At 39.1% G+C, this 11771-nt stretch overlaps 1 pseudogene; it reads right to left on the bottom strand.

The window, feature by feature from the left end:
• Positions 1 to 3184: 3184 nt before the first annotated feature.
• Positions 3185 to 3940, bottom strand: LOC149191449 (NADPH-dependent alkenal/one oxidoreductase, chloroplastic pseudogene; annotated as a pseudogene).
• Between the last annotated feature and the right edge of the window lie 7831 nt (positions 3941 to 11771).

The raw sequence follows: 11771 nt of genomic DNA, 5'->3' as shown, positions 1-11771 counted from the left end.
CTCATATGGATCTTTGGAACATGGTGGGTTTTCAATCCAATGTTAGAGTCTATGAAATCACGATTAACATTTCTTTTGTTCTCATCATGAGTTTCCTTTACTACCCTTTTTCCATTAGTAAACATTTCTTGTAGCAACTTTGTCAGATCTGTCTCAAAATCTTCCATGTTTCCTTTAAGTTTTTCTTCTATACCATCCATATTAGCTTCCACGTCATTCATCTTAGCTTCCACCTCTTTCTTTAAACCATCCATCTCAACTTCCATGCCTTTCTTTAAACCATCCATCTTAGCTTCCATGTCTTTCTTTAAACCATCCATCTTAGCTTTTGTTACTTTTTGTGAGAGTGAATTTTGTTGCACTTGGTCTCGTATTTTTGATATATCATGTTGCATTTCTTCCTATTCTTCATGAGACATGCTAGATCTTTCAAGTTGCTTACTATGTGTTTCCATTTTCTTTCTCCGGGTTATCAACTAATGATAATAATTCTTCACTATGCCCTTTGAATTCCTTCAAACTAATTTTTCAAACCAAACTTATGCACAACTTTAAAAAAACTACACACTTTTTTTCACTTTGTAGATGATCAATATGGAATATGTTGTATCTCTATAATTTTTTATCTCCAACGTCTGAAATTGCGTCATGACGTGGCCCTATGAGTCCTCTTTCCAACCCCTCAAGTCTGATCAAGATTGGATTCTCCAAGGAAGAGTTATGCCAAATCTCCCACAATGACCTGATTATACACTGGTTCAGTAGAGCGAACTTGTACGAAGTTCCACATGTCACTATTTCGACCTTAGGACCTAAAACCGATACATATGAAACTACAAGCCATACTCTTTCTGTAACGCTTTACGAAAGTTTAATCTTGTGCTCAGAGAGAAAGTTATGACGATTTTCCCCAAGTCACCTGTTTGAGATATAATTCGGGAGCCTGCAAAAACCCTAACTTCCTTGGATCCTATCTCCAAAAATATAGTGAGAAAAGATCTGAAATTTGGACCGAGGTTCATTGAGATTTCGGCTCAAATGGGTTTTAATTTTAGCTTCTGAAACGTCGTAGAAAACAATTTATAGCGAAAATTCCACGATGACCTGTTTGGAGTAGAGAAACCCTAGAATCCAAAGCTCTGATACCAAATGTTATGTAACCAACTCATAAAATAGAAGAAAATATAGATCAACGACTTCAAAATTAGCCTCTTTAAGGGGGAAACCTCCTTTACATTACACAAATGAAAAATTCTTGGATGATACAAATGACAAAACCTCCTTTCTATATATAGGAGTCTAAGGGGTCACAATATAATCAAAGTCAACATAATAATAATAATATAAGGGCGCAACAATAACAATAGTGGGCTTCTATGGGGCACAATAATAACAATTGGGGACAATAGGGCACAAAAATAACAATAAGGCTACAATGACAATATTAATGGGGGAATCACTAGTATTATAGGTACCTAACAGTTTCATTCTTGCATCGTGTCCAGTGCTTTGTAGACTCGATAAAGAGTAGGGAACGATGTCCTTACTTGGCATATTGCTCTTCTGAGACCATTTCCTGTTCTACCCCCTCAGCCCGAGCAATATGTTGGTTTACAGGAGTTTCAAATCTCTTAGAGTTAGTGAGAATTCAGTTGGATCATCTCCCTCCTTTCTAATATTCCTTAAATGCTCCTGGTCAACTTTTACCTACTAGACGGGAGATAAACAAGATCATCAGGGAGGACATCTACAGGAATTTCATCCACGTCACCTGGGTCAATCCTCCTAGAGGGTTGCGCCCAAAGATGGCCTTTTATGATGAATGCTTCTTGGAGTTGAGAGAAGAGCTCATTGTTGACCCTAGTATACGTTTCACCACTGGATGCATTCTCTTCACATTCCTCTAGGCCAATTCAGAGTAGGTTCTCATAGACTTCGAGTGGAGACAGACCACCAGGTGGATAGACCAGACAAACTCTTCCAGGTATGTCATTTACAGGAAGTGGAGACCGAGCTGCACTTCATTCTTGGATGCCTTGTCTACTACGAGATCAGAGGAATATTTCATTGCTTGTTCAGAGATTCTCAGACCCTCGCTGACTTTTTCAGGTATCCTGATCATAGATGTTTGGCCCTATATATTCAGGAGGCTCTCAAGTTTCAAGCACATATACTTCAGCCTCCCATTAGACAAGACCCCACACATAGGATCATGACATTTTTCAGGGTACCACCTTCAAACAGGGGCACCAAGAGATCAATTGATACCAATACATATCCAAACTCCAAATCAGTGAGGATTCATGGGAACTCACCCTACCACACAAGATCTCAGTAACAGAACCATTCTTGGGAGACAGACTAGGTGCTTCAACATTTAGCAGCGCATGAAACCCTAGGAAACGATTTAGTGGAGAGTCTGCACCTGCCACCAGCTCTTCATCGGGCCAATAGACTTTGTTGAGTTTCTTTAGTGTTATTCATTTAGCCTCGGATGCTAGGAGAGATGGGTCTGATCCTCATACCTATTAGCTCTTGGACCTTCTTGCTAGGGCCAATGTTGATTTACTTCGTGCATTGTATCTTTTATAGGAGACTATTTGGTTCTCCCACTTTGTATAAACATCATTGTACTCAACAGAGATTTTGCCCTACTTTGTGGTCATTAATTGAACATAAATATAATTATCTTTATCTTATCTTTATTTGTCAGAAAAAATGATGTGTAAAATGTTTATGCAATTGAGTCCCTAATGGACAACAATTAGTGCTGATAGAAATGAATGTGACATTGAAAAAATAACCAGTTGAAGGCACAACGTGCGCCATGGACACTCTACCACAAAAACTGATGTGTAAAATGTTTCTGCAATTGAGACCCTAATGGAGAACAATTAGTCTTGATAGCAATGAAGGTGACATTGAAAAAATAACAATGCAAGAGTTTTCATGGTGAAGGGTTTGAAGGATTGATAGACACATGGTTGATTCTGAGAGGGACTTTGATGGCCATGGTGGATCTTGTGCCGATAAATATTTAGGTTAAGGACTAGGTAATCCACCCAACACTATGTAACATAATAGATATAAATTAGAATATAAATGTATCTTGAAATATGTAAACTTACTAACTGACATAACAATTTAGAAATGGATGCAGGCATCCCTACATCAATTATTTTTCTCATTGGATGGGGGACATACCAATCTTCCCTAGGGCTCGTCTGCTTTCTTGATGTTTGAAAGCCTCTATAATGTATGAGAATGAGTACGATCTCTTCGAATCAATCATTGGTTTCAGCTTCTTAATCTCTATATAGGATTGCAACTTCTCCAGGTTATGTGCGCTGGATGACACTATGCAAAACTGAGCTCTGGGATGAGGCTGGAGCAACGCTATGTCCACAACCTTACCTTCCTCTTTGGCCAACACATGAGATTTGAAGGAATCCCCTGCAATTCCATCAAATGAAATGAAAATTAACATTGAATTTAAATAATAGATCGTAGATGCCCCCTATCAGGCCCATGATTAGTTCCAGGACTCACCAGGCCAAACCAAAGAGCGAAAACAAGAAACGCATAGAATTGCTATCAGAACTGACATATGGTATTGAATAAAAAATCAAATTTCTCAGAAACCTGATCGTATCTGCTTGGTGTAATCGATGACCAGATCTGCCCCTAGGCTTTTCACAAACTCGAGCTTCCCTGTGTTAGCGGTGGAAATGATCCTGGAAGATCCATACACATTATTTTCCAGTTGAATGGGGAGGCTGCCAACGTTGTCTGCTCCTCCCACAATGAACACACTCTGCCCCTTGTCAAAATTGGTTGTATCAAATCCCTGTTGCGCAGTTTGAAGCGCAAGCGACAAACTCGCTGCTTCTTCAAATGATAAATTAGTGGGCTTCAGTGCTACCGGGTATTCCTCCACCATTGTGTATTGGGCAAGAGTCTCACACTGCTTCAGCCTGCCTACTGCGAAATTCTGGATATTGTTGTATATCTCGTCACCAGCCTTGAACTTGGAGACACCATCACCAATTTCCACCACCACTCATGACATATCACAGCCTGACACAACCTGCAAAACACAAACAAATAAACAATAAATAAAGAAGATTAGATACATGGAAATGGGGGTAAAGGGGCTTATGTATGAAAAATAAAGGTTAATTATTCAATTTGAATACTGGAAAATCGGAATTTGTGTTTCTTAATAAGCTTTCTCGTCTCTTAAAGTCGATAGGATTGAGAGCAGTGACCCGGACTTGAACTAAAAGCTGGCCTAAACCAGGATTTGGCACAATGTTGACAAGGTTAATCCTCTCTGCGAACAAAGACGATCCCTCTAGCCCAATGAGTGGGTCTAGCAACTGAAGGGACAATCAACTAGACATCTTCCTAGATTATGATTGAAAAATAGAAAAAGAGAGAAGGCCTACCTTGCTCTGATGCTAATCCAATTTCCTTTGTTGAGATCCTCAAACTTCTTTTGTCAAGGTCTTGTTCCTGCTTCTTTCAGCGCTTATACACCTACACAAACAACCAAGAGACAAAAAATCATGCCAAAACCAATAGAAAATCCAATAATAATCTATTTGGTTGATCAAGGAATGCCAAACAAATACATACATGAACATATACAATTTGGGAAAATGAACCGGCAGTTGTATTATTATTTAAAGAGTAAAGAGGAAGCTTACAACCATATCCTTGATGTTGAAAGGCTCTCCTTGAGTGTTAATCCGGTCCAAGCCAAGAAACACTCTAACACTCCTCCAAGTCTAATGAATAACCTCTAAGCACAAGCTCAACATAGGGGTGCAAATCAACATAGATCAACCGTTTGGGAATGGTAGAGGGGAAATTTATAGGCTGGGAGAGGGAGTTAGGCCTCCTCCAAAGATAATATTAGGCCCACATCTTAAGGAGGTATCTCATAGGTATGAGACCAAGAGGTCAAAATAGGAGGATTTGACCTCATCTATGCGAAACCACCTCCAGTTCGATGCTCTGGAAGTTTCTAGATCACGAAGCTTCTCAACCTCTTTGGGAAAACTTCCTTTTTGAGACAATCGCGGGTATGAGAGAGAAGAGAGTGATGCAATCACTGGCTTAACAAGGTGAAACGGGTGATCATCGCAGTTTTGAGCTTCATAAGGGCAATGATTCTCAATTTAGGGTTTCATGAGCCATTTCTTTAGGGCAAGCTCCAGATATTTTCCAAGCAAAGTTAAAGGAGGGATCTGAGTTGTATACATTGATGAGTATACTGTATAATGATCATGTTTCGAGCACTTTAGGGTATGTCACAGGGAAGTGCAGGAGGCATGACAAAATATTGTGTAACAAATGCCTCCTAAAGTATGAAGGGAGAACGAGGAGTGATGGCTGCAATGCTTTACGAGCTCTCGGAAAGGACAAGGACACGCACTGTCAGGAGACCTGCAAGTCAAGGACATATATACATATACATATCTAAGATCAAGACATGAATCCATGGCATGGACACATCCATCCAGATGATGAAGACTAAATAAAAGATCCATGGTATGGGTGCAGCCATCCAGATAACGAGGATCATCATGAATATAAAGTCTCACGGTATGGTCACAACCATCCGTATAGTAGAAACATGTGTACAATCATGAATAACATAAAACTCCATGCAGCCTGAGCCATAACAGATAAGACTCAGGGTCTTGCGCTCCATCCTGACCCGATCAACGTACGAATCCCAGCATGCGAATAAATGTGTTGAAGTCGAACATGCTATAAAACCACCTGATTACTAGTCAATGATGTGAACCGTTAACAAGTACGAGAAACCACCAATAATGGCAGTGGCTCTCAAGGTACAACAATACAATCTGTGAATGTGATTATGAATTTGAGGTCGAACACTCGTGGAATCACCCAATCAAAGGCCAATAGTGAAAACTTATCGTCGGATGCGAAGAAATCGCCATTAAGGCATGAAAGCTCGAAGGTACTGAAAGGGAGTTTCTAAGTCATCTTCCTAGATAATGAGCTGAAGTCATCAGGAAGTGACCCGTCGAAGGAGGGTCATAATGATTCCCTCATCATCGACATGAAACGAGGAAAAAAGTGGAATAAGTTTCAAGACTGTAAAAATGTCTCAAACGGTGTATAGGTAAATAACTGCAAATTGGACTTCTCTTGAACATATTGGCGACACGACTTTGGAGTGTGGCAGCATCTGACTCAACGTAGGACTAAAGGTCACAATGACAAGATGGAATAGTCAAATGAGAGGCAAAATGGATCACCCAAACCCGGAAGGACAAGTGACTAAGCAAGGATATCCCAAACCAGACACGAGAGAAGATAAGTGTCATGTTCAAGAGCAACATGCTACCAATACAAAGGATGTTTCATCTTCATTTTTCCCCCACTATTTCTAGCGAGTACCTCTTTATTTTTACACAAGCTTGAAGAGGATATGCTTGTCATATAAGTTCATCCTTCGGATGAATCCATCCTAGTAAGTTTTACGAGCCCTAGGAAGGAGAATCTCAGTCTCATGTGACGAGTCTTTCGTCTTAAAATTTTAACGAGTCCGATGTAAGAATAACTCGGTATCTTTTTCATATTTAGAGAGATTGAAAAAGAGATGAAAAAGAAAAACTCCATCATGTCCCTTTTCATAATTTTCCTCGGATCCGAAAAGGTAGAAAACAATATCTGAGAGAACCTCTTGATCGTGTCGATCAATGTGTACCTTTTTCATAAGTAATCAATCTCAACCCGAAAAAGGGATAAACGTATACTGAGGTGACATTGATTCATTTACTTTATTGAGTTCAAAATGACAAGTAATCGACAATTTTTTCATATTTTTGGAGTTTGAAAAGCGCTGAAAGGGGACTCCACCTAGAGGAACGAGTGGTATAAAAGGATATCAACTGGTTCCGGTAATGATGGAACTGCTCAAAACATGTAAATTTCAAGAGGTTGGCTAGTAATACCACTCATCGCAGATGTTCCTCAGGCAAGGGTAAAAAAACAAGTGAAAGGGAATGATCGGCCAAAGAGATGGTGACGATGAAATGAACAAACCAAGGCTCATATGGAAAAAAATCTGCTAATAAAAACGGAAATCACGAGAGTCAAAGTGGGAATGGTTTCATTTTTACACAAGCTTGAACATGGGAAACTATCCTTGGATTTGGTTTCATTTTTACACAAGCTTGAAACAAAGATAAACTATGCTTGGTTTTGGTTTCATTTTTACACAAGTTGGAAACAAAGATAAACTATGCTTGAGATAATTTTGCATGCCCCCATCATAATGACTCAATCAAGGTACATGTCCCCAAGCTCATTTCATTCACCTAAGTGGATGGAATGAAGGTTCACTTACGAGATCAAGTGAAAGACTTGACTGGGATTTTATGAGATCTAATCAAAGACTCAAATTGGAAGGGGATTCATTTCATTTTTTAATGAGCGTGACACAGGAAAAGAACCATGCTCATAACCTATTTCATTTTTTAACAAGGTTGGCGTAGTAAAAGAACCATCCTCATGGGGACCTATTTCATTTTTTAACGAGGTTGACATAGTAAGAAAACTATCCTCATGGTCCTTATTTCATTTTTTAACGAGCTTGACACAAGACAAGGAACTCTGCTCCATACCCCTAGCTTCATTTTTTAAGGAGCTTGACACAAGATAGAGAACTCTACTCCATGGTCCTTGTTTCATTTTTTAATGAGCTTGACACAAGACAAGGAACTCTGCTCCATACCCCTTGCTTCATTTTTTAAGGAGCTTGACACAAGACAAGGAACTCTACTCCATGGTCCTTGTTTCATTTTTTAACGAGCTTGACACAAGACAAGGAACTCTGCTCCACATCCCTTGTTTCATTTTTTAAAGAGCTTGACACAAGACAAGATCTTTACTCCATGGTCCTTGTTTCATTTTTTAACAAGCTTGACACAAGACAAGGAACTCTTCTCCACATCCCTTTGATCACATACCAAAAGAGGCATGGCTTCCAAGAGGTTCTCATAGATGGGAACAACACTTTGGAAGGGATACATGTCCATGGATCCAAATGAAAAATCAGGATCCAATGCCCCCAGTACATGGTGTACTACATCACCTACTAGATCATTAGTAGATGTGGGCATGGAACAAGTGGCCACGTAATTAACCTGTGGTGGGGGTGAGACTGCTTGCACATAAGAACCATTTAGGGATGATGGTTGAGCGACAGTTGATTCAGGACCAATGAATGTAAGCTGATCAATGGTCACAATGTTTCCTTCATGTGGGAAACACATTACTCGAAAGAGAGAGGAAACAAGAGATCCCATGATGTAAACATAGACACGGTCGACGAGTAGATTAAAATCTAAAGGCCCTTGGACAACCATCACGTTTATATAGACAATATTTCCTCCCAAAGTAATAGGTAACTTAGGAAGGATCCCTAATGGTTGAATGGTTCCTCTGTTAAAAGCTAACAGATTCTGGGTGACGGGGACAAGCTGAGGAGAACCTAAAGCTGGCCAAGCAGTTGAGGACAGGATGCTAACAGATGAATCCTTGTCTATCACTGTGCTAGGTACGGCCATATGATAAGCATGTACTGTAATCTGGAAAGGAACATAAGACAGAAGGTGATATCCTACCAGTCGAATCTAATCAGAAGAAGTGAATAAACTACTCAGAGGGGGTGTCGTAGGAACATGAGAACTACCCCTTCCTTGATGGGAACAGGAGAAATTATCTCATGCATCTCGAGAACGGGAGGATTTCCCTCCAGTTCATTCGAAACTGAAGAAACCAGAAGAACCTGAGTACTACGAGGTTCACTCTCTACCGGAAAGTTACAGTTAACTGAAGGTGGAGCTAGGTCTACTATTTTCTCAACCAATGGTTGGTTGAGAACGGACTCATGAGACTCACTTTTAGAGAGAGTGGGATTGACCAAAGATGACTTTCGATCAAACACTCGATCAACTAGTGAAGGATTAGGGGAAAGATTTCGATAACCAACCGGAAGATGAGGATGGGAAGAAGAAAGGTTTTCCAACTCTTTGGAAGCTTCATCCATAAAATGACAAAGGTGAATGGGATGATTACCTCACACAACTTACAAGGAAATTTAACTATTCCCTTTTTCCCATGAGCTTAATTACTACTAGTTGAAGATTTATCACCAGCATGATCACCAGAGGCTGATGATAAAGTTCGATGTGAACATGTGGACCACACTTCTAAGACTTTGGGAATACTAAGACAATTCCAAAGAAGGTGGTCAACCTTACATAACATGCAAGGGAATTTTACTTTTTGAGGTTGGTTGGAAGATTTTTCTTCATCGGTTGCATCTGTAGCAATGGCTGCTTGGTTTCCCCCTTGCTTATCTTACTTCTTCTTCTTCGTCCTCTTCTTCTTCTTCTTAGCTTCTTGGTTACTAGAATCTATACTTTCACCAGGCGAAGAGGAAGAATGAGGTGAAGAAATAGGCGAAGAAGGGAAGGAGTCAACTTTAGGATCAACATGAGGTTGATGTTGTTCAAGTGGAGGACAACTTGGTTGAAAAGAAGTTCGAACACTCGGAAACACCGAGGTCGAAAATAACCAAACTAGTAGACCAATGGTCAATCTAGGAAGGGACAACGTCGGCATATAAGGAGCACTAGTATTTCCAAAAGAAGGAAAAGGACTAGGATTCCAATCAAAGGGGTTTTCTTGACTACTAGACTCAAGAAATGTTGCCATTGGTATCAACCTAAGATATACTAAGGAGTATTTCCACAGGAAGGATGTTGTTCGCAGTCAATTAATTTTAGAATTTGAAACAAAAACTTTTCCTTTTCATGTTTAAGAGTTGAGAAAAGGATGAAAAGGTGACTCTAGTCGCTTTCGTTGATAGAACAAGCTTGGAAGGACAAGTGCTCGATGATCTCTTCAAATTTAAAGAGTCAGAAAAGATCAAATGACTGCTCCGATGAATCTAGGTAAAAGGAGTACCAAGTAACCGTGAATTGCAATATACACCTTAGCCAATAAATTGACCAAGGACTTGACGTACATGCAGGCAATCTCCCCGAATGTTGTGTTTGGTGTATCATGTTTACAGGGCAACAAACTCGGCTTCCTATGGATAAAGGATTGCAACCTCGGGGAGTCTCCCTTTATATATGCAATGGTATGAGGAGTACAAGTCCGTGCTAGCGCTGTCTAATGTCAAAGTGAACGACAACTGCTAAGTTTTAAAGACGTCGGAACACATCTCTAACCTATACCACCAAATATGAACGTTAATGTTTGAAATTATCCTTAGATTAATAAGTATATTTTAAAGTTAAGCTTGAAATTATGTTTCAATTTCAAGGGCTTAACGATGTCACCTAAACACCTCTGATGCAACTATATGAGAAAAATAAAACTTTCGCTTCTATGAATGCTAGACTATCCAAAGGAAGAAATTTCAATCAATAATGCATCACGCAAAATGCCTTCCACTAACTTTCACTTTTGTCTGCCAAATGAAAAATGCGAAAACTAAATATAATCTTTCATTTCACTAAATGAAATGCCAAAAGTAAAATGATTTTCACTATCCTAAATGCAACTTTTTTGAAAGCAAAATGGTTTTACTTTACAAAGATTCACTTATATGAATTAAGTTTTTCTTTTTTTTTAAATGATTTGATGCACCTAATATAGTTTTTAGCTTTCAATCACTAAAAAAATGTAATCTATTCTCAATGATGAATCTCAAAAAATAACTTTTCAATGCAACTAATCTAATGTATTTCCACAAAAGTAAATTTCGAAAAACAAGCTAAAACATATGCAAAACGATGTTTTCAATGATTTCTATAGAAAACAACACTTAATCAATCAGCAAAATAAACATCTCAATGACACCAACGAGCAGAAAATGAAGACGAATGACTAGAAACCCTAGAATTTAGTTAGATTTCACTTCGAAGCCAACGAGACAAATTTTGCAAATTAATCAAGGCAATCAATCAAAACATTGACAAATCCAAGCATACAAGATGGGAAAAGACATTAGGGGCCAAGAAACACTGGATTCTGAGGAAGAAATCTTAAAAATTCTCATATTCAAGGATCATCACTACTTTACATACCCAAACCCTCGATTATCACAACTTTGCACAGGCAAACCGCGATGGCATCACTACTTTGTATAGAAAAAGTAGTGATGATTTCAACATGACCAAAAAATGAAGAATTTTTTTTTATCGTGATTATAAAGGTAAAAACTGCGATCATCGAGACTGTAAAGGTAAAAATCGTGATGCCATCGTGACTGTAAAGGCTAAATCCCTGATGGGCGGGATATGGGAAAAAACTAAAAATATTCCAAGAAACAATCCAAAATTAGTACTCTAAAGCAGTAATCAGTGATGGTAAAAACCTAGACTGATGCAGACAAGCCAACAAATCGACGGTTGGTCAAACTAATCAAAAGATCAGGGTGAAGAGAGGAAGGAAAGGGTCATATAGGCTTTCCAAGGGATTTCCACTTTGTTGACAAGGTTAATCCTCTTGCAGACAAAGACGATCTCTAGCCCAATGAGTGGGTCTAGCAACTGAAGGGAAAATCAACTAGACATCTTCCTAGATTATGATTGAAAAATAGAACAAGAGAGAAGGCCTACTTTGCTATGATGCTAATCCGATTTCCTTTGGTTGAGATCCTCGAACTGCTTGTGTCAAGGTCTTGTTCCTGCATCTTTCAGCACTTATAC

This window comes from Pinus tabuliformis, chromosome 2_2 (assembly GCF_031772625.1).
Source record: "Pinus tabuliformis cultivar Carrire ecotype Pingquan chromosome 2_2, CPIR1, whole genome shotgun sequence".
Taxonomy (NCBI): Eukaryota; Viridiplantae; Streptophyta; class Pinopsida; order Pinales; family Pinaceae; genus Pinus; species Pinus tabuliformis.
The sequence above is the reverse complement of the archived record's forward strand: the minus strand, read 5'-3'. Positions and strand labels throughout refer to the sequence as shown.